General features: G+C 36.7%; 1 pseudogene; it reads left to right on the top strand.

Moving 5' to 3' along the window:
• The first annotated feature begins 13251 nt into the window (after positions 1–13251).
• LOC149164181 (5S ribosomal RNA) lies at positions 13252–13370 on the top strand (annotated as a pseudogene).
• The last annotated feature ends 6601 nt before the right edge of the window (positions 13371–19971 follow it).

Genomic DNA, 19971 nt, shown 5'->3' with positions numbered 1-19971 from the left:
ACGAAAGGGACTGCTCTGGAAGTCTAGGTAGAGGGAGAACCAAACCAATCGCAAAACTACAGAATACTTTTTACGGTACGCAGTCAATCTTCCCGAATGCTATGTTCAGTGCATTGCGATCGATAGGGCGGCAGACACGGCTTCCTATGGATAAAGGATTTAAGCCTATAGGGGTCTCCCAAAATATACTCGACGGTACGTGGGAGCACAAGTCCGTACTGGCACTTATCGTTTCAAAGTGGAGGAATCACCCAACCATCAGTGAGAACAATAGTTACCATGCTTTACGACGCCGGAATACGTCTCTAGCCTAGACCTCTAAATGTTGTGCGTTAAGTTCCAAAGCGTTGTTAGATTCATTGAATTTATTTTAAGTTGATCTTGTTTATGAAGTTTTCCTTTCGGGTTCACCACGAGATGTAGATGTAATTCCTAAAATGCAATCTAAAGATGATAAACAAACTTTTTATCTCTTTTGTGCAATGAAAATCCTAGCTACTAGGGAAAAGAAAGACAGAATCTTTTCACAAAGAGCAAAGAGCACACTCTAAATGCACTTTCCTAAATCAAGCCAAACAGACTGTCTATATGCAAATGCACATGCATGTATTTGTTTTCGACTTTCTTAGTATTGATGCTAAAAAGAAAGTTGATGTACAAATCTGAATTTCTTTTCAAGCGACAAATATAAACAAGCTTCTTTTCGAAATAAAAAAAAAGATGATTACGACACCTTACGATTTTGAAATGAATACTTGTTTTAGACACTAGAAAATTACAAATTCAGACCAAAAGTAATAGTAACAGGATAATCGACCATCAACAACAATCAAACTTTCTCCTATGATCGAAATCGACACTTGCGACAAATTCAAATCAAAGGACGACAGTACGACTATGTTACTTTTGCAAAGGAAAACTGTAAACGACTCAACAAACACACAAAAACATCTACAGTTCTTTTGTACAAAGGAGGCTGAATAACAGCAAGGAAAAGGAGTTTCAAGCAGACATATACTGATCACAGGCAGCAAAATTCAGGGATAGAACTAGAAAGAACGAAGCACAGAAATCACAGCTGCACAGAGCTAGTCTGATCAGCGCACCTGTAACACAGAGAATCTGAAATGCAGCGCAGGTTGTCCCTTCGGGAAGTGCGCTGAAATTCAGAAACTCTGAACAGTACCTGCGCTGGGCCAGAAACGAGACTCTGTTCGGGTTCCGGGTCACAGTTTGCAGTTCAGTCCTTGGTTTTTGGCCGGGTAAAAAACAATCAGTAATGCAACAATCAGGGGTAGATCTAAGGAGGATCTAAGAGCTATCACAAGGGCAATCAGATAGTTTGTGAATCAGCTGTTTAAATCATAAACAGATCCAGTGAATGGATTGAAGCAACAGTTATCTACTTTGCATTTGTTATGGCAAATGCAGATCGAATGCTACTTGTAAGTTTATGAAACAAACAATAAAGAATGATAAACAAACAAACTAATTATCTCCCCAGCGGAGTCACCATTTTGTTACAGGGAAAAGTGTCTATATAGAACTGCTCTATCCCACTAAGGTGTGACAGTTGCCTTAGAAACAAACAGAGAAAAGCTACTTTTGTATTTCCTTTATGAATTATAGATAGAGAGGAATAGAAAGAACCAACCTCTGTCTTGCGCTAATCCTTTGATCCGATCCCTCTCTTCTTTGATAGTCTCCAGCTACCTGCTCCCTAGCACGCCCAGCTTCACAAAGTACCTGCAAGATCACAGAAGCATAGCACTATACAAAGACATGGATCTATATTCATAAACAACGTAGGATCAGATTTAAATTGACCATACAAATGTAACAAACATCAATGATACAAAAGCATGGAGGAAAACTCAAATAGCTTTTATTGATAAACAAGAGAAGATCCAGGAGGAGTTACAACCAGTGGTTCCGACCCAGCATCAACCTCCCAACAAAGAAGCCCCTCTTCACCTCAAACAAAGCATAGATCACCCAACAATCTGATGTTTGTCTCTAGAAACCAACAACAATTCCTTACAATATGCAAAATTCCAGCCTCCGGATCTCTGGGATGAGGGATCCATATATAGATATCTGTAAGGGGGATGAGTCAGCTTGTGATTTGATTAGTATCTTCTCTCTGTCAGTTCTTGCTTCCACTTGGAGACTAAGGGCCTCTTACTCATCCTTGGTCGAATTCAGTGAGGCAAGTGTCACAGGAGAAGATTCTGGAAGCTTCCATTGCCTCTCCACCTCGCGGAATGACACTGCCATTTGTCATTTCTCGCCCATCGCACCCCACAGAAGGGAGTTTTGAAATGCAACGCACCCTCACAGTGCATTTGGGTGAGATGCAACGCACCTAGCCAGTGGAGCAGCTGCAATGATCCTGTTTTGACCAATTCTGAGTAGTTTCTGGTGGAGAACTTCTGGGAGAAGCTGTAATCTGTTGACCTTGTTCCTTTAGGGGTTAGAACAACACTTTTAGGGACTTAGGAGCCCTTGGTTTATGGACATTTCATGCTTGGAGTTGTAGGGCACAAAAATGTCTATAACACTAGGTGCAACATTGTGTTGTCATGAATGGCTTTATCTAGCTTATTATGTTCCCTCAAGGTTTCATTTTCTTTTTGAATGTGCCTGTTCAAAATCTCTAACTCAAAGATTTCTTGCTTGAGAGAGCTAGTTAGAGGTTCTTGTGGATTGACAGGTTGCTCTAGATTGGTTGAGGATCTTGGATCCATTGAGGTATTCTTTCTCTCTAATGACTCTATGTAGTCATAGATTTGCTGCTGTACTGGATCTATGCTAGGAGAAGCTCTGCTTGGGCCGCCTTCAAAATTCTGTGGAGGAGAGTTTTGTGGACTGTGTTCAGGTGGAATACCATCAGGAGTTTGGACTAGGGTTTCTTCCTCTAAGTTTATGAACTGGGCTCCTTTTGATATTACCTTCTTCACCTTACCTCGGAGTCTAGAGCTCCTTCTTAGGTTTTGGAAGCTTATGGTTTCTTCTCTTGTGTCCTTCTTCCTCTTCCCTATCTCCTTCTTTTTCTTGATTTGTTCCCTAATCTTGGTCAGTATTTCATAGAGTAACTGTTCATCTTCTTGTGGTGACGAAGGTTTAGGAATGTCTTCATTGATTTCTTCAGCTCTCTCTTTCATTTTTCCTTTCTGATTAGTCTGCATTCTATCCTCTGGTTTAGAAGCTGTCTCTGCATCATTCTTTTGTGAGGAAGTTCCAAATTTGTTTTGAATGTTAATACTGATCTTTCTCCTCCTACTTTTCTTAACATGACTCTCCTCAGGTGACTCTGGAGCATCCTGGAAAAAATTTCTTACCAAGAAATCTTCCGAGGTATCCCTTATACTTTTCAAATGGAATTCAACTAGCATTTTCACTAATCCATGATGATACATAGTTGTTTCTATGTATTCAATTTTCTTTTGGACATTTGTATCCATCCTTCTCAGACTGTTTAGAAGGAAGAATGGAAGGTTGATGGTTCCATTTTCTAAGAAATTCATTAATAAGCGTATACGATAAACATACATAAACCCAAATCTTCCTTCACATGTAATGATTTTTTGCAATATCGACAACATATTACCCCATTTGTTCTTGAGTGTTGAAATAGGAATTCCCTTCCTAAATACTGTAAAATCCATACCTGGGTTTTTAAGGATCACTTTCCAAGATTCACCATGAAATTCCCTGCTTTTAAACCATCTTTCTCCTTGTCTCGGCAGCTTGTTGCTTTTGCTATGAAGGATTCCGTGACTGCAAATTTTATATCTCCTATCTCCACTTCTGTGCCATCAAATGACCTTTTAAAAGACTTGGTAATTTCCTTGTGGTAGCTGTCAAATTTCTCAATAAAATTTAACCATCCGGCCTTCTGTAGCATCCCTTTAAGCTGTGGATACCCCTCCATACACTTTACCCCTACGGCCTTTGTCCTGACAATAAGCCCCATATCCGCTATTTTTGGTTAACCTTTAAAATTACTCTTACTATCTATAAAATGAGTGATATTTAAAAAATGGAATGACTGTGTGTATGGAAATGGAATGACTGCATATATATGAAAATGGAAAGACTGTGTCTATATGAAAAATGGAATGACTATGTATATAGAAAATGGAAAGACTGTGTATATGAAATGACTACGTGTTAAGAGAGATAAACTTAAGGGTTTGCATGTAATAAATAGACAGTAAGGGTTTAGAGAGTCGTAGATAGGTAGGTCACATCATCATCTTGACCGTTAACAGGTGGAGTTGTGGAGGACCGTTTGAGTACAGGTTATGGAGTTTGAAGTGGAGATTTGTTATGAAAGAATCATTGAGACCGTTTGTCATTAAAGATGGAAGATATGGCGAAGATATAATGGCGGTCAAATAAAATGATGGTTGATTAAGGAGACATCTAATTATACATACTATACAAACTTATGTTTTCAAATTTCTTTTTGAAATAAATCTTTGCATTTACCTTTGGAACCTTTACCTTTCTCTTACTAATATTTTTGATGTTGACCCACAGGTACCTTGAGCATGGTTGGTATTCAAAAATTGATTTTTCTTCAATTCCCTGCATACATGATTTTATTATGAGCTATACACTTGTGCCTGAATTGATAGTTAAATTGTAGTTGCAGAATCAGATTAGCTGCAGAACAGAATCAACTACAGAACGTGAAAAAGAAAGTGAAATATGGCTTATGTATCATGAATGAAATGGAAGTGGCTATGTAAGTGAAATGAAATGAGATGTAAGACAAGATGATAAATGAAATGAAAATGGAATGAAAGCTGTAAAAGGAAAAATTGAAAAATTTATTGATGAAATATGATAATGAGATGAAGTGAAACTGCAAAAATAAAACGGAGTGAGGTGAGATGAGATGATGAATTTGCAGAATCTAAACTGCAGAGTGGCTGTAGCTTTTTGTCACTACTTATTACATAAATAAAATGGAAAATATAGGGTGTTAGAAACTTCTAATTTTCACCCCGTATTTTCTGTATAAGTATGCCAATCAATGATTAGTTTTCAACCTTATACAATTTATTTATTATTTATTTGTTTTTTTTTTTTTTTTTTTTTAAGGAAAAATAAAGACCAAGTTAGTGGAGAAGAAGAATTCTTCTTCACTAGCTTTATTTCATAATCGTCTTGGAAAATCTTAATGAAATCTTCTTTTGAAATTGGTTTCTAATATATCTTTAATTTATGAGATACAAGAAGAGGAGTTTTACTTTCATCTATTGTTTTTATCCTCACTGCTCCATTAATAAAGACTTTTTCAATCTGATATGGCCCAAGCCAATGAGTTTAAAACTTCCCTTAAAAATATTTAAACTTTGAATCAAACAATAGCGCCCAATCTCCCACTTGAAACCTCTTGTCCTTGATATATTTGTCATGCCATTTAGCCCTCTGTTGTTGGAATATACTAGTCCTTTGAACTACCTCTGGCCTGATTTCATCAAGTTCATTTAATTGCTCCAACCTATGCTTTTGTGCCTCTGATAAGTCTAGTCCCAGTTGGACTACCATCTTGAAAGTTCTGATTTGGAACTCTATAGGGAACAAGACTTGTTTCCCATAAACAAGTTCATAGGGTGTATGTCCCGTTGTGTTCCTCCATGTAGTTCTACAGGCCCATAAGGCTTCAGGAAGCCTTTCAAACCAGTCTTTTCTATGTAGATGCACAGTCTTGGTGAGGATTCCTTCAATCACTTTGTTTGTAGATTCCACTTAACCATTTTCTTGTGGATGATAGGGAGTAGATTTCCTATGTTTGATCTTGTATTCTTCCACAAGCCCTCCACCATGTTAGATGTAAATTGAGACCCTTGATCTATCACAATTTCTCTTGGAACACCAAAACGAGTAAAGATGTCCTCAAAAAGAAAATTAACTACAAATTTTTCATTAGCAAAAGGTAATGCTTTGGCTTCTATCCATTTAGTGACATAATCAGTGCATACCAATATATACTTCTTCTACTTAGATGGAGGATTAATTGGCCCAAAAAAATCTAAGGCCCACTTTTCAAAAGGTTCGATGAGTACTTGAATTTGTAATGGCATTTCATTTGAGGGAGCAGGTTTCCCTACCCTTTGGCAGCTGTCACATCTCCTGACATATTCTTTAGCATCTTTGAAGATGGATGGCCAATAATATCCTAAAGAAAGAATTTTATAGGCTATCCTCTTGTCAGTGAAGTGTCCACCACATGGCTCATCATGACATGCCTTAAGAATCTCAAGCCTTTCATCTTCCCTGACACATCTTCTGATCATAAGATCTGTGCCTGTTTTATACAATTCGTTAGTGATCGATGAATATCTTGCACTTTCCTGAATAATTTTTCTTTTCTCTCAAGGAAACAAATGTGAAGATAACTTTCCTGTGACCAAATAGTTAGCAATATCTGCAAACCAAGGAGTTTGAGTAGTTACTGCAAAAATATATTCATCAGGAAACTTATCTTCAACCGGAGAATCTTCTTTGATAGTCTGAATCCTGGACAAGAAATTGGAAACTGCGTTTTGTTTTGTAGGTCTATCTAGCACAATAATGTTGAATTCTTGCAAAAGTAAAAGCCATCTTATAACTCTACCATTAGTAATATGTTTATTCATTAAATATCTAATTGCAGAGTGATCTGTATGAACAAAGGTTTCATAGCCTGTTATATAGTGTCTGAACTTGTTAATTGCATGAACAACAGCTAAAAATTCCTTTTCAGTCACAATATAATTTAACTCAGTGGGAGTCAAATTCTTACTTGTATAGTAAATGGCATAAGGAATCAAATCTTTTTGTCCCAATACAGCTCTCAGAGCTGTATCTGAAGCATCTGTTGAAATATTGAAAGGGAGTTTCCAATTTGGACCTCTTAAAATGGGTGCTTCAAAAATTTTTGTTTTTAAGGTTTTAAATGCCAACTGGCAATCAGAATTGAAATTGAATTCACAATCTTTGCTAAGCAATTTGAAGAGTGGGGATGCTATTTTAGTGATATTTTTTATAAACCTTCTATAGTATCCTGTAAATCCTAGAAAACTTCTAACATCCTTTTGGCAATTTGGAATTGATAATTTAGAGATGACTTCAACTTTAGATTAATACCTTCTGTGAACATCATCAAACATTTTTCATGGCTTAGTGAAAGGTTTGCTTCTTTACATATTTTAAGAACTTTTTCCAAATTTTCCAAAGCTTCTTCAAATGTATTCCCATACACTGTAAAATCATCCATATATTCCTCTACACAATCATGTATTAGATAAGAAAAAATCCCTAGTACTACTCTATAGGCATAAGTTCCCCATGGATAAGTAAATGTGGTTTTATCATGATCTTCAGGTGCTACCTGAATTTGATTATAACCACTAAAACCATCCAAGAATGATAAATACTTCTTACCTGCTAATGTATCTAACACTTGATCTATAAAAAGAAAAGGAAAATGATCTTTAAGGGTTGCTTTATTCAGTTCTTGATAATCAATGCACACCCTCCATTTACCATTCTTTTTAGGCACAATTACCAAAGGAGAAAAGCCATTGGATATCTGAAATTGGGTAAATGAAGTTTACATTCAATAATTTTTGGAGCTCTTCTTTCACAATCTCTATAAGATTTGGATTCATCATTCTCTGAGGTTGTTTGATAGGTCTACAATTTTCCTCAATGTAGATGTGATGGATACAAGTCTTAGGATTAATGCCTTTCATGTCGGTGTATTCCCATGCAAATGCAGCATAATGTTTTTGTAATGTTTTGATTAGCTCTTCTTGTTGTAGTTTCTCCAAGTTTTTGTTTATGTTCAATATCCTACTTGGAAAATTTTCAATTATAAAGCTACCAAACTCTTCCATAGAATAGAGAGACATCTGCCTAGATGACAAATATTCAACATTAGATTTTTCTTGAAATTTCTCATGGTCATATTCTAAAGATGATTCAAAATTTTCTAATGTATTTAAAATTTTACTATCTTCACTAATATTTGAAATAGTAAAGAGAGGATGAATATCATATTCATCATCAATCCATTCTTTGTCATCTATTTTTGTGATTGCTTTTGCTGGAGGATATAGAGTGAATTTTTTTGTTGAATTACCATAAAAAATATACATGTCACTAGATCTACAGCTAATAAAAGCATTAGCTGTGGCCAACCAAGGTCTTCCTAATATGAGTGGATGTCCTCCTAGATTGTTCTTGGGAGTTAAGATCATGAAATCAACAAGATATTCCCAAGAATCTAAGGATACTGAAATATCTTCTAACTCTCCATCTGGTTTGATTATTGATCTATCTGCTAGTCGTAGTAAGGTAGGTGTGTAAAGAAGATTAGGAAGCTTGAGTTGCTCCATAGTTTGTTTGCTCATAATGTTTATTGCTGCCCCTAAGTCAATCAATGTTTTTGGAATTTCAACTCCATTGATATGTGTTTTCACAATTGGACTTCCTAGATCCATATATTTGTGTATGGCAATTTTTCTCATCATTATGTCTGTTATTTTTCCTACCAAGTGAGTACGAATTCTATGGAAAAAATTTGCTGCAAACTTAAAATCTTGAAGAGGGAGGTTCGAAAGTGGGTTATGATTTAGAAACAAGTTGAATCACAGAACGACCTGCATAGGGGTAGCATGCTTGAGTTGAAGTCAAATGATTTGGAATTGACAGAGTTGAAGTCAAATGCTTTGGAATTGACACAAGATCTGCAGAGCATAAACTTTTCATTAATCCCAATGTCTCTATATACTTTTCCATCTCAACCATAGCTGCCTTACTGGATTTGAATCTGCATTTAAGCTTGTATGGATTTGAATTTGCATTTAAGCGTGTATGGATTGTCGCAAAGAGCTATCTTAAAATTTAATTTTTGAGATCTACCCATTTAATTTTTTAGATGGAAAAGTTTATAGAGACGTTGGGATGAACACAAAGTTTATGCTCTGCAGATTTTGTGTCAATTCCAAAGCATTTGAAATATTAAAAAATATTATTTAAATAACTTTAACTCAAGCATGCTGCGGCTGAGAAGATGGTAAGTTAGCACCTTTAATTATGAGTAGAGCATAGGGATAACAAAATTAATTTATTGCAGGGAGGTGCCACTAGGAGCCGTATGAATGGGCGGGACTGGCAGCTAATGGTCATTCCTCTTCTATAAATAGCAGAGGAACTCACAACCAAAGAGCTATGGTTCTCATCATTTCTGCTCCCTGGATATCTTGTGTTGGTGAGTTGAGATCTTGTGTGTCTCTTGGAGTTACAATGGCGGAGGAGGATCAAAAGTCTGCTCTTCTTGATCGTCTCCAGAGCCGACTGCGCTTACTCCATGATTATCAAAACATGCTCCGTGATGAAATTTCGACCATTGAGAAGCAAATATATGATTTGGAGACAACATTGCTGAGTCAACAGAGTGGAACTTCAACTCAAATTTCTGCAGGGAGATCATTTTGGCCTCATGGAAAACCCATCAATGAAAAAAGGATTTTTTCATTGTCTTCTGTCACATCTCCCGTTTATGAAGTTGGTGGTTGTGAGAAGCTTGTCAAAGGTGTTCAGAAGGAGGAAAAGTCGAAGGTGCCGAAGCCAAAGGTGCCAAATCCAAATGCAGCGACTGTGCATGCGCCCCCAGCAGGAAGAAAGAGGAAAACCCAATCATTAGCACATAAGAAATTTAAAATGTGATATTTACTTCATCTCCATGCAGGAATGAGTCATTAGGGTTTTGGTATTAATATTTTTCTTGATAGATTTTCAAATAGAATATGTCAAGATGTCCATGCGTGCTTGTCAAAATACGCCTTTGTGGCTCTAAGCATGCATATCATGATTTCTATTAAAAAGGTGGGCAAGCACTGACCTATATGCCTTTTGGTGTTAAGCTAAGTTTTTGAAGGAGATGACCCAAAAAAATTGTTTTAAAGCTGAGTTTTTGAATCAGATAACCAAAAAAATGTTTTGCGTTAAAACTTAGTGTTTGAAGCAAAGAACCAAAAACTTTTTGTTAAGAACTTTGAATTAGAATGAGAGAATCCGTCGGTTATATATGGATTTGGAAATATGAATTTTAATATCAAAAACCTTTCTTGTTAAGAATTTTGAGTGAGAATTCAAGAATCTCTTGGTTATATTTGGATTTGAAAACCTGGGTTTTATTATTATGTATTATATTGTGAATGGGAAACTATGGATTTTATTGTCAAGAATGGTAGTGTAAGAAAGTTAGTTTTGGGGTTTTAAGTTTTATTACATTTCATTTTATTTCAAAGATTTTTAACTCTGATGTGGTTAACTCAATAGTGTAAGGGGAATAAACATTAAGTATAGGAAATATATAAAGGAAGAGCACCCAATTATATTTTTTTGTGTAAGAATTTTGAATGAGAATTAGCAAATTTTTCAATGATATTTGAATTTGATAATATGGGTTTTATTGTTATTAGTTAGACTTACAAATTGGAAAATGTAAGTTTTGTTCTCAAGAATGGTATATGGTAAGAATGTTAACTTTGAAGGATTTAAAGTTTCATTCTTTTTTATTTAGATTTTATTTTATTTTGAAGATTTTTAATTGTTGTGTGTTAACTTAGTTTAAGGGAAAATAAATATTAGGAATGCCAAGTATATAGAGCAGAGAACCAAATACCTTTTGTGTTAAAGATTTTGAATGAGAATAGGAGAATCTCTTAATTAGATTTTTATTTGACAATGGGATTTTATTATATTAGATACACTTCAATGAATTGGACAATGTGGCCCTTATTCTCAAGAATGGTATGGCAAGGAGGTTAGCTTAGATACACTTCAATGAATTGGACAATGTGGCCCTTATTCTCAAGAATGGTATGGCAAGGAGGTTAGCTTTGGAGCATTTTAAGTTTCAGAAAAAATTATATGTTTTGTATTAGGAATTTTGAATGAGAATGGAAGAATTATTAACATAGATTTGGATTTGGCAATGTGATTTAATGTGGTTTATTATTATTAGTTACCCTTCTATCAATTGATCAATGTAATCTTCATTCCAAAGAATGGTATGGTTCCTTTGAAGAGATTTAAGTTTTATTACATTTTGTTTCGATTCTGTTTTATTTTGAATATTGTTGTGTGGTTAACTCCACAATTTAAGGGAAGTAAACATTAGCTATGAGAAATGTATAGAAGCAAGGAGCCAAACACATTTTTGTGTTAAGAATTTTAAATGAGAATAGAAGAACCCCTCAACAAGATTTGGATTTGAGAATGTCTGTTTTATTATTGTTATTAATAGATACACTTCGTGAATTGGACAATGTGGCTTTTATTCTCAAGAATGGTATGGTAGGGAGGTTAGCATTGGAGGATTTTAGGTTTCATTACATTCTGTTTAGATTCTATTTTATTTTGAAGGATTCTAATTGTTGTGTGGTTAACTTAGTAGTTTAAGGGGAAATAAACATTAGGTATGAGAAATATATAGAAGTATAGAACCAAATTTGTTTCATGTTAAGAATTTTGAATGAGAATGAAATTTGTTTCATGTTAAGAATTTTGAATGAGAATGGAAGAATCCCTCAATTAAAGAGTTGGATTTGACAATGTGGGTTTTATTAGTATTAATTACTCTTCGTGAATTGGACAATGTGGTTTTTATTATCAAGGATGGTATGGTAGGAAGGTTGGCTTTGGAGTGTTTTATGTTTCATTACATTTTGATTAGATTCTATTTTATTTTGAATATTTTTTATTGTTGTGTGGTTATTTAGTAGTTTAAGGGTGAATACAAATTATGTATAAGAAATATATAAATTTTAGTTAATGATTTAATTGTTTTAATATGAATTAAGTTTTTTTTAGAAAGTATAATTAGAAAAATGAGAAATTTATGTAAATAAACACTGTAAATTTTTCATTTGACAAAAGAAAGTACTTTAAAATTTTATTTGAATTTAATAGTTTTAATAAAATTATATTGAATATTTGAATGATAAAAAGGTTCCATTTTTTCAAAAGATTAATCATATATTAGTTTGTTAGTTGGTTTTGGACAAGTTTTGTTAAATCTGTTTTATATTCTATCTAAAAAAGACTTTTTATGTGTAAATAAAATTGAGGGGGTGTAGGCAAATATATTTAACCATTTGTACAATATTTAGCTTATGAAGGGATTCAATAGCTCACAATTATTTAAGCAATAAAAAAAGTGTTATTATTTTTATTTAATGAAACAAATGTTGATAATTCATTCATATTTAGTGTGTTTGATTTCTTTTTTAAATGTTAAATATAAATGTTATTTTAATATTATGATAAATGGATAGATTGATTTTTCTTAAAAAAATATGACTTTCTTATTCAAGAAATTGAGGAGCTCCCCTTTTCCTTTCAATAGTTGCAACCGTGTTTCTCGAGTTTGGAAGTCTAAGTGTTTATAGGAATACAAATTCAAGGCAAATGTGAGTATCTTCCTCTAGGTTCATGGAAAGATGAATGCGAGGCTTCTAAGTATCTTGGATTACATGGAGGCTCAACAATTTGGAATCAATAGCAATTGTTGATACACTAAATCACACTTATATTAGGTATTAATGTTCCAAACGCTTTTAGGGAATACATACACCGTTGTTTAAAAAAATCATCTTTACAACTTTGGTCTCTTTTGATAAAGTATTTTGTAGTTTGAAAATTAGTAAAAAAAAAATTAAAAAAAAATAAAAAATTACTTTATGAATTTCTTCTTTAAACACTACATTTCCCGGTGTATTATTGTGTATTATTATTCTTCCAGGAGTCCATACAAGTGCCAAACTCTGGAATGACTCAATGCTATTTCCTGTTAAGCTTATGTAATTATGTTGTGTCATATAAAACTTCCTAAATACTATTAATTTTTTTTTGTATATTTTTATTTCAAAAATAAAATTAAATAGAATTTACATTTGAATTGAAGGTAGATATAATTTCTTCTTTTAACCATTTTGCTTAAGTAAATATCAAGTAGATTTATGTAAAAACAAATTGAGATTTTAGATTACATGTAGAAGTTTTTTTCTTTTGAATTTGTCAAATTAATGAAACTTTAACTATATTGAAATCTATAATAATTTTAGCATGAATTAAGTCTACTCCAATCATGAATTAAGACATTTTGAAACAAATTTAAATAAAAAAATTGTTGTAAAATTTATATTTAACAAAAGTTCCTTAGTTAAAAATATGATTAAATTTGGGTGCGATCATACCAGCATTAATGCACCGGATCCCATCAAAACTCCTTTGTTAAGCGCGCTTGGGCTAGAGTAGTACTGGGATGGGTGACCTCTCGGGAAGTCCTAGTGTTGCACCCTCCTCCCTTTAAAGTATCCCTTTCACATGTCTACAGGGAGCATAACTTGGTGGTAGATGGGCTCTCAAAACAAGGATTGGTTGTTGGTGTGAAATTGAATATTGAGGTGAGAGAGCTTTGGAGCGCGCTCATCCTTGACCTAGCCACCGCTGCTTCTGCAAAACCCTCCCTCGGCAGCCTCCTGCTGCTGAGGCCAACTAGAAAGAGAGTAGAGAAAGCTCTGCGTGGTTAGCCTCTTCATCTGGTAAAAATCTGAGTCCTCCAGCATGGACGTTGGAGGGGGCCCTTAGCCTCCCCTCCCTCCTGAGATCGCTACCTTGAAACGACTGGTAGCCTCCTGCGGCAAGAGGAAAGCAACCCCGAACCAGTAGAAGTTTGTTAAGAAATCTGAATCCATCCACTCTGTAGAACTACCGCGGAACACCGATGCCGAACTGCACTGAATCTAGCAAAACGCGGGCTTATTGGGTAATTTACGAGCCTCTGGCCCTCTCCCAAAGCCATTGATGGATGGGTCCAGAGAAACTGAAGGCCCCTTGTCTCTGAAGGAATCCGAAGTCATCTGGTAGGCAGAGGATATTATGTGTTTGTCTTTGAATCAACAGAAGATAGAGATCTTATCTTCCAAAACGGTCCATATTTCATGGGCCCCCAAGGGCTCTATCTGAATAAATGGATGCCAGACTTTGATCCTACCCAGGATACTCCTTCAGCCGTTCCTGTCTGGGTAAGATTACCCCACCTACCACTTCATTGTTGGAACTCAGAATCCATGGAAACAATTGGGAACAAACTAGGAAGATACATTGATAGGGCTGAAAGGAGAGAACAATACTTGTGTGCCAGAATATGTGTTGAATTCAATCTGGAGACAGGTTTTCCTGAGGCTATTAAGCTTACCATAGCTGGCTGGTATCACATTCAGGAACTTGATTATGAACATCTTCCCTTCAAGTGACGAAACTGTCACGGCTATGGTCACTTCACTCGAAACTACAAGAAGAAAGCTGAGGAAGAAACAGAAAATGATAAGGGCGATTAGTGGACACAGGCCCAGAAACCAGGCACATCAAAACAGACCAACAAAGCAAAAAGGAAAGGAGGGAATCTAGAGAATGGAGGACCCTCCATTGGGAAGAGCCTACTCGAAGATCATGACACAGCAAATGCCACCATCTCTTCAAATCGTTTTGTTGCACTAAACCCTCCAGATGACCAACCAGAACTTGAAGAGGGAGAGGTGCAATAGAATATGGAACAGATAGCAGACGCAGAAATAAACTCAGGCCCTCAGGAACAAGTAGGAGAAGCCACTACAGAAATCCCTTCTGTAGATGCAACCCAACAGGAAAATCAGGATCCTCCAGCAGGCGCCATTTCTCCACCTTCATATGCAAAAATGACTAAAAAGAAAAAGCTGATAGACAGTCTTGGTTCTTCCGAAGATGATTCTTTCGAGCAACCCAATAAAAAGGTAGGAAGGAAGTATCGCAAGGAGATCAGAGAAGAAGAGGTGGAACGACTAAAGATGTAGGGCAGTCAGTCCATAATTTAAATGTCACTAGGCAGAAACACAAGGACCGAACCCACAAAGGGAGTGTCTACTCCTTCCTTCCCCAGTAAATAATGCAGATTGTCTCTTGGAATTGCAGGGGCCTGGGGAGCCCTATGAAATGGAAGCAGTAAAAGATTTATTAAGAATGGAACCCTCAGATATCCTCCTGCTCCAAGAGACAAAGATAGAAGAAGATGCTCTTCTATCGTTAAGTTGAACCAAGTGGAAAAAGAACTCAGGAAAAGCGGTCAGTGCCCGAGGTACTTCAGGGGGCCTTGCAACCTTATGGTCGGAGGATATGTTTCAGCTAAAGAGCTCCTTCGCAACCCAACATTGGATATACACAGATCTTCTACACCTCCCAAGTAATATTTCTTTAGCTCTCTTCAATCTATATGTTCTTGTTAATTTCTTGGAAAAGAAGGACTGTTGGCATACTCTCTCAGATTTCCTAGAAATCTACTCCCCCCAAACATCATTTTGGCAGGGGACCTTAACATCACACTAGATCCAAATGAGAAAAAAGGTGGAGTATGGGGTAAAGATCCCTTCCATGTCTCGGTGGAGTCTCTGATTCTCGCATGGGACCTTCTTGACCTCAAACCCAAGAAAGGTCATTATACCTGGACCAAAAATAGAGTTGGTAATGCCAACATTGTTGCTCGTCTAGACCGGTTTCTAGTTCAAAGTACTTTGATGGAGGGGAAGCATTTAATCTCTTCAAAAATCCTGCCCAAAATAACATCTGACCATAATCCCATCTCACTGCTGATAGAAAAAGAGGAGGACTTGGGACCGATTCCCTTTAGATTCATCCCTCTATGGGTCTCGAGAGAGGGCTTTATGGACACAGTGACTCTCGCTTGGTCACAACCAGTTGAAGGATCCCCCAATTTTGTGTGGGAGCACAAGCTCAAGTACACTAAGTTTGCTCTAAAATCTTGGGAAAAAAACCTCTATCCACTCCAACGAGAACTAGACAAAAGGCTGTATAGACTCTAGCCGAGATTTAGTTAGGCATGGAAGGAATTGAAATCACCAAAGCTAAGTTTATCCTCGAATAGAACGCCCAGTTCAACTCTTTTATTTCCTTTTGAAAGGAAGAGGAATACTGGCACCTTAAGTCTCGCAGCCTCTGGTTGCAAGCTGGAGACAGAAACACAACTTTCTTTCACAAACAATGTAAAGCTCGTCTCTTGAGGAATCACATTTTAGAAATATCCAACAGTGAGGGGGAAGTTATTAAAGGACAACCGCTAATAAAACAGGCTGCCACATCCCATTTTCAGCATCTGTTCCAGGAGGATGGTTCTTCCGATGAAGACCTGGATACTGACTTTTTGTCTAATATCCCCTCACTTGTCACAACAGATTTAAATGATGGGTTATTGAAGCCTTTTACAGAAAAAGAGATAGTGGAATTCATATGGTCTTTGGATCTAGATAAAGCCCCTGGGCCGGATGGCTTCACCATTCATTTTTACAGAGCTTGCTGGAATGTAATAAAACTCGATCTCCTCAGAATGGTAAAAGCCTTTCAAAAGAAATCCAAAGTGGGAGGGTGCACCAACTCCACCTTCCTTGCCCTAATCCTGAAAGAAGTTAACCCTGAGACTCTTGATAGATTCTGGCCTATCTCTCTGTGCAATGCCTCCTACAAGGTCCTTGCCAAACTCTTAGCCAATAGAATCAAGCCTCTGTTAGGGAACTTAATCTCCCCTCTGCAGGGAGGTTTTGTCAAAGGAAGACACCTCATAGACAATGTGATCCAAGTGCAAGAAGCCCTCCACTCTAGCCACATTCGAAAGGAAAAAGGCATGCTCATCAAGCTGGATATGGCAAATGCTTTTGACCAGGTTAAACTTTCATTCCTTTATAAAATCCTTCCCTCCGGTTTTAGCGCTGAGTTTGTCAATTTGATAAAATCCGGCACTCACAGACCTTGGATAGTGCCCCTGGTCAATGGCAGACCTGCTGACTTTTTTCAAGCTTCAAGAGGGCTCTGCCAAGGGTGCCCATTGTCAACCTTTCTTTATATCTTGTTGGCAGAATCCCTAATTAGAAAGCTAACAATGGAAATGAAATCAGGCTCTATCCCAGGCATCAAGGCAGCAAGAGGAGTTGACCCAATAAATCATGCCATTTTTGCGGATGATTCTCTTCTTTTGGGAGGCGCCTCGATTAAGATAGCAAAAGCTATCAAAGAAATTCTTCATCACTACTGCTCAATCTCAGGAGCCTTGATTAACAAAAGAAAAAGCGTTGTCTACGACTGGAATGTAGATCATCAAACTATCCTTTGAATAGTTTGCCCATTGGGTTTCCCTGGGTATGACAAATGGGAAAAGATCAAATACCTAGGCCTTCCCTTAACCCTGGGACAAAGCCCTCCCTCCCTCTGGACGGAAGTAATAAACAAGATAAAAGCTAAGATAGCTTACTGGGGAGGCAAATGGCTTACAAAGGCTGGGAAGATGGTTTTGATAAAGGTAGTCCTCTTCGCCCTCCCCATATTCTAGTCATCCCTCCTGCTAGCACCCAAGACTATCACGGAACAGATCTCCAAGCTCCTCTGGGACTTTCTTTGGAATGGAGGCAAGGGCAATTAGAGCAAGTTACATCTGGTAAGTTGGGATATCCTAAAAAGACCACTCCAGCAAGGCGGGTTACACATACGAGATCCAGGCCTGGCAAATCTGGCTCTTGGTGGAAAAATCATATGGCAACTGTATGCAGATAAAAATCATCCTTCAGCGTAAATCACATAGAATATCATTTGTCGACGCGTTTCGAACCAACTAGTGTGGTTCATCGTCAGGACAAGTTGAAGAAACAGATCCAACTTAGCATGTTAAATAGTCTGAGCAGAGTCTCCAACAGCTAATTCGACCAACAGCTAATTTTGACTTTGGGACCAGGGTCAAATATTAATATTATTATTACTATTATTTATTTATTATTATTATTATTATTATTATTCATTTTTAATAAATAAAATAAATCTAATTGGTGTTAATGGTTAGTTAAAAAATTAATTAATTAATTAATTTAATAATTAATAATTATAAAGATTATAATAATAGGATGTTAATAAAAGTTAGTTAGAATTAATAAAAATATAGGAACGAGGTAACTTAAAAAATAAAAATAAATGGAACGAGGTAATAAAAATAAAAATACATAAATAAATAAATAAATATTAATGTATGTAAATTAAAGAAGCTGGTTATAAAAGGTACTAAAATAAATAAATAAAATAATAAAATAAATTAGTTAATTAATAAAAAATAACCATAAATTTAAAAAATAAAAATAAAAATAAATAAATAAATAAATAAATAATAATAATAATAATAATAATAATAAGTAACAAGAAAATATTATCAAGTTAAAAAAGTTAATTAAAAAAAAAAAAAAATCATAATCCTTCAATTAGGAAGAGAGGGCTGGGATCCAGCAGCTGCTTATCTTCCATCCGTCCTCTCTATTGAGATTGTTCGGTCTTTTCTCAATTTCAAGGGCTTCCCTAAATTTTCGGTGATGGAATTGCGAAACCCTAGCGATAACACTCGCCTCCTCTATGCAGACATGATGATTGGTACTCTCTGCATGCTCAGCTAAAGCGGAAGACTTGGTTCTCCTATGCCTTTGGTCAGCTGCATGCTCACTAATCCTTTGACTAATGGAGTGACCAGTCTCACCAATATAGGGTGCCCCACAGGAACAAGGAATAATATAAACCCCTTTCATGTCCTTAGGGTCGATAGGATCCTTCACAGTTCTAAGGGATTTACGGATGGTGTTGAGGGGTCTAAAGGTCGAGGGGACATTATGCCTCTTAAGAATCCTAGCAATCTTATCCGTGGTCCCCTGTACATAAGGAAGATGGACACCTGGGACCCGCTCTTTCGGTTCTCTTTTAGCCAATGAATTTTTGGCAGCTTTGAGGAAAGCTTTCCGACCCAGGTATTTGCTGTAACCATTCTCAACAAAAACATCAAGGAGGTGGGATTTCTCTTTCTCAAAGCTTTTCTCATCAGAGATCCTAAGGGCCCGAGCAGCTAGGGTGTTAAGAACACCCAACTTCTGGGCCGGGAAATGGTGGGAATTGGCATGAAGGTACTGCTTCGTATGTGTTTTCTTTCGAAACACTTGGTGGGAGAGGGAACCATCACTATTCTTAGAAATAAGAACATCAAGGAACGGGAGGTAACCATTGACTTCCTGTTCTTTGGTGAACTTAATGGCTGACGATTGACAGTTGAGATGATCAAAGAAGAGATCCAATTCCTCTTGGCCATGAGACCAGATGACATTAGTGTCATCTACATATCTCTTCCAAAGCTTTGGCAGGAAGCGTGCCGAGCTAAGGGCCTTGGATTCAAAATCTTCCATAAAAAGATTAGCAACCACAGGGGAAAGGGGGGAGCCCATGGCAACACCACAGGTTTGCTCGAAGAACTCTCCTTCAAAACTAAAGAAGGTGGAGGTTAGGCAGATCTCCACTAAACGAGTAGTATCAAGATCAGTTAGGCGGTTGACCACCTCCATAGCCTCATTTATAGGGATGCAGGTGTACAGGGAAACAACATCAAAAATAACAAGGATGTCCTCGGGGTCAAGCTTAACGTCCTTGAGCTCCTTAATAAAGGAAGCAGAGTCTTTGACGAAGGACTCTGTACGGCCAACTAAGGGCTTAAGCTTGAAGGCAAGGAACTTAGCAAGAAGATAGGTAGGCCCACCAATGGTGTTGACAATGGGCCTAAGGGGAGCTCCTTCTTTGTGGATCTTAGGAAGTCCATAAATCCTAGGAGTCATGGGACTGCTCTCAATGGGCTTATGGTGCAAGTCACACAAAGATTTACAGGATTTAATGGCAAGCGCCACATTCTTAGAAATCTTCTTTAAAGGGTTTTTGGGAAGCTTTTTATAGCTTCCACTGTTATGAAGATGATCCAACATCTTACTGCGGTAATCGACTTTGTTGAGAATGACAGCAGCCCCACCTTTGTCGGCTTTCAGAACAATGATATCATTGTTCTGGTTT

The sequence above is a fragment of the Pinus tabuliformis genome, chromosome 5_1 (genome assembly GCF_031772625.1).
Source record: "Pinus tabuliformis cultivar Carrire ecotype Pingquan chromosome 5_1, CPIR1, whole genome shotgun sequence".
NCBI lineage: Eukaryota > Viridiplantae > Streptophyta > Pinopsida > Pinales > Pinaceae > Pinus > Pinus tabuliformis.
This window is presented reverse-complemented; position numbering and strand designations above follow the sequence as displayed.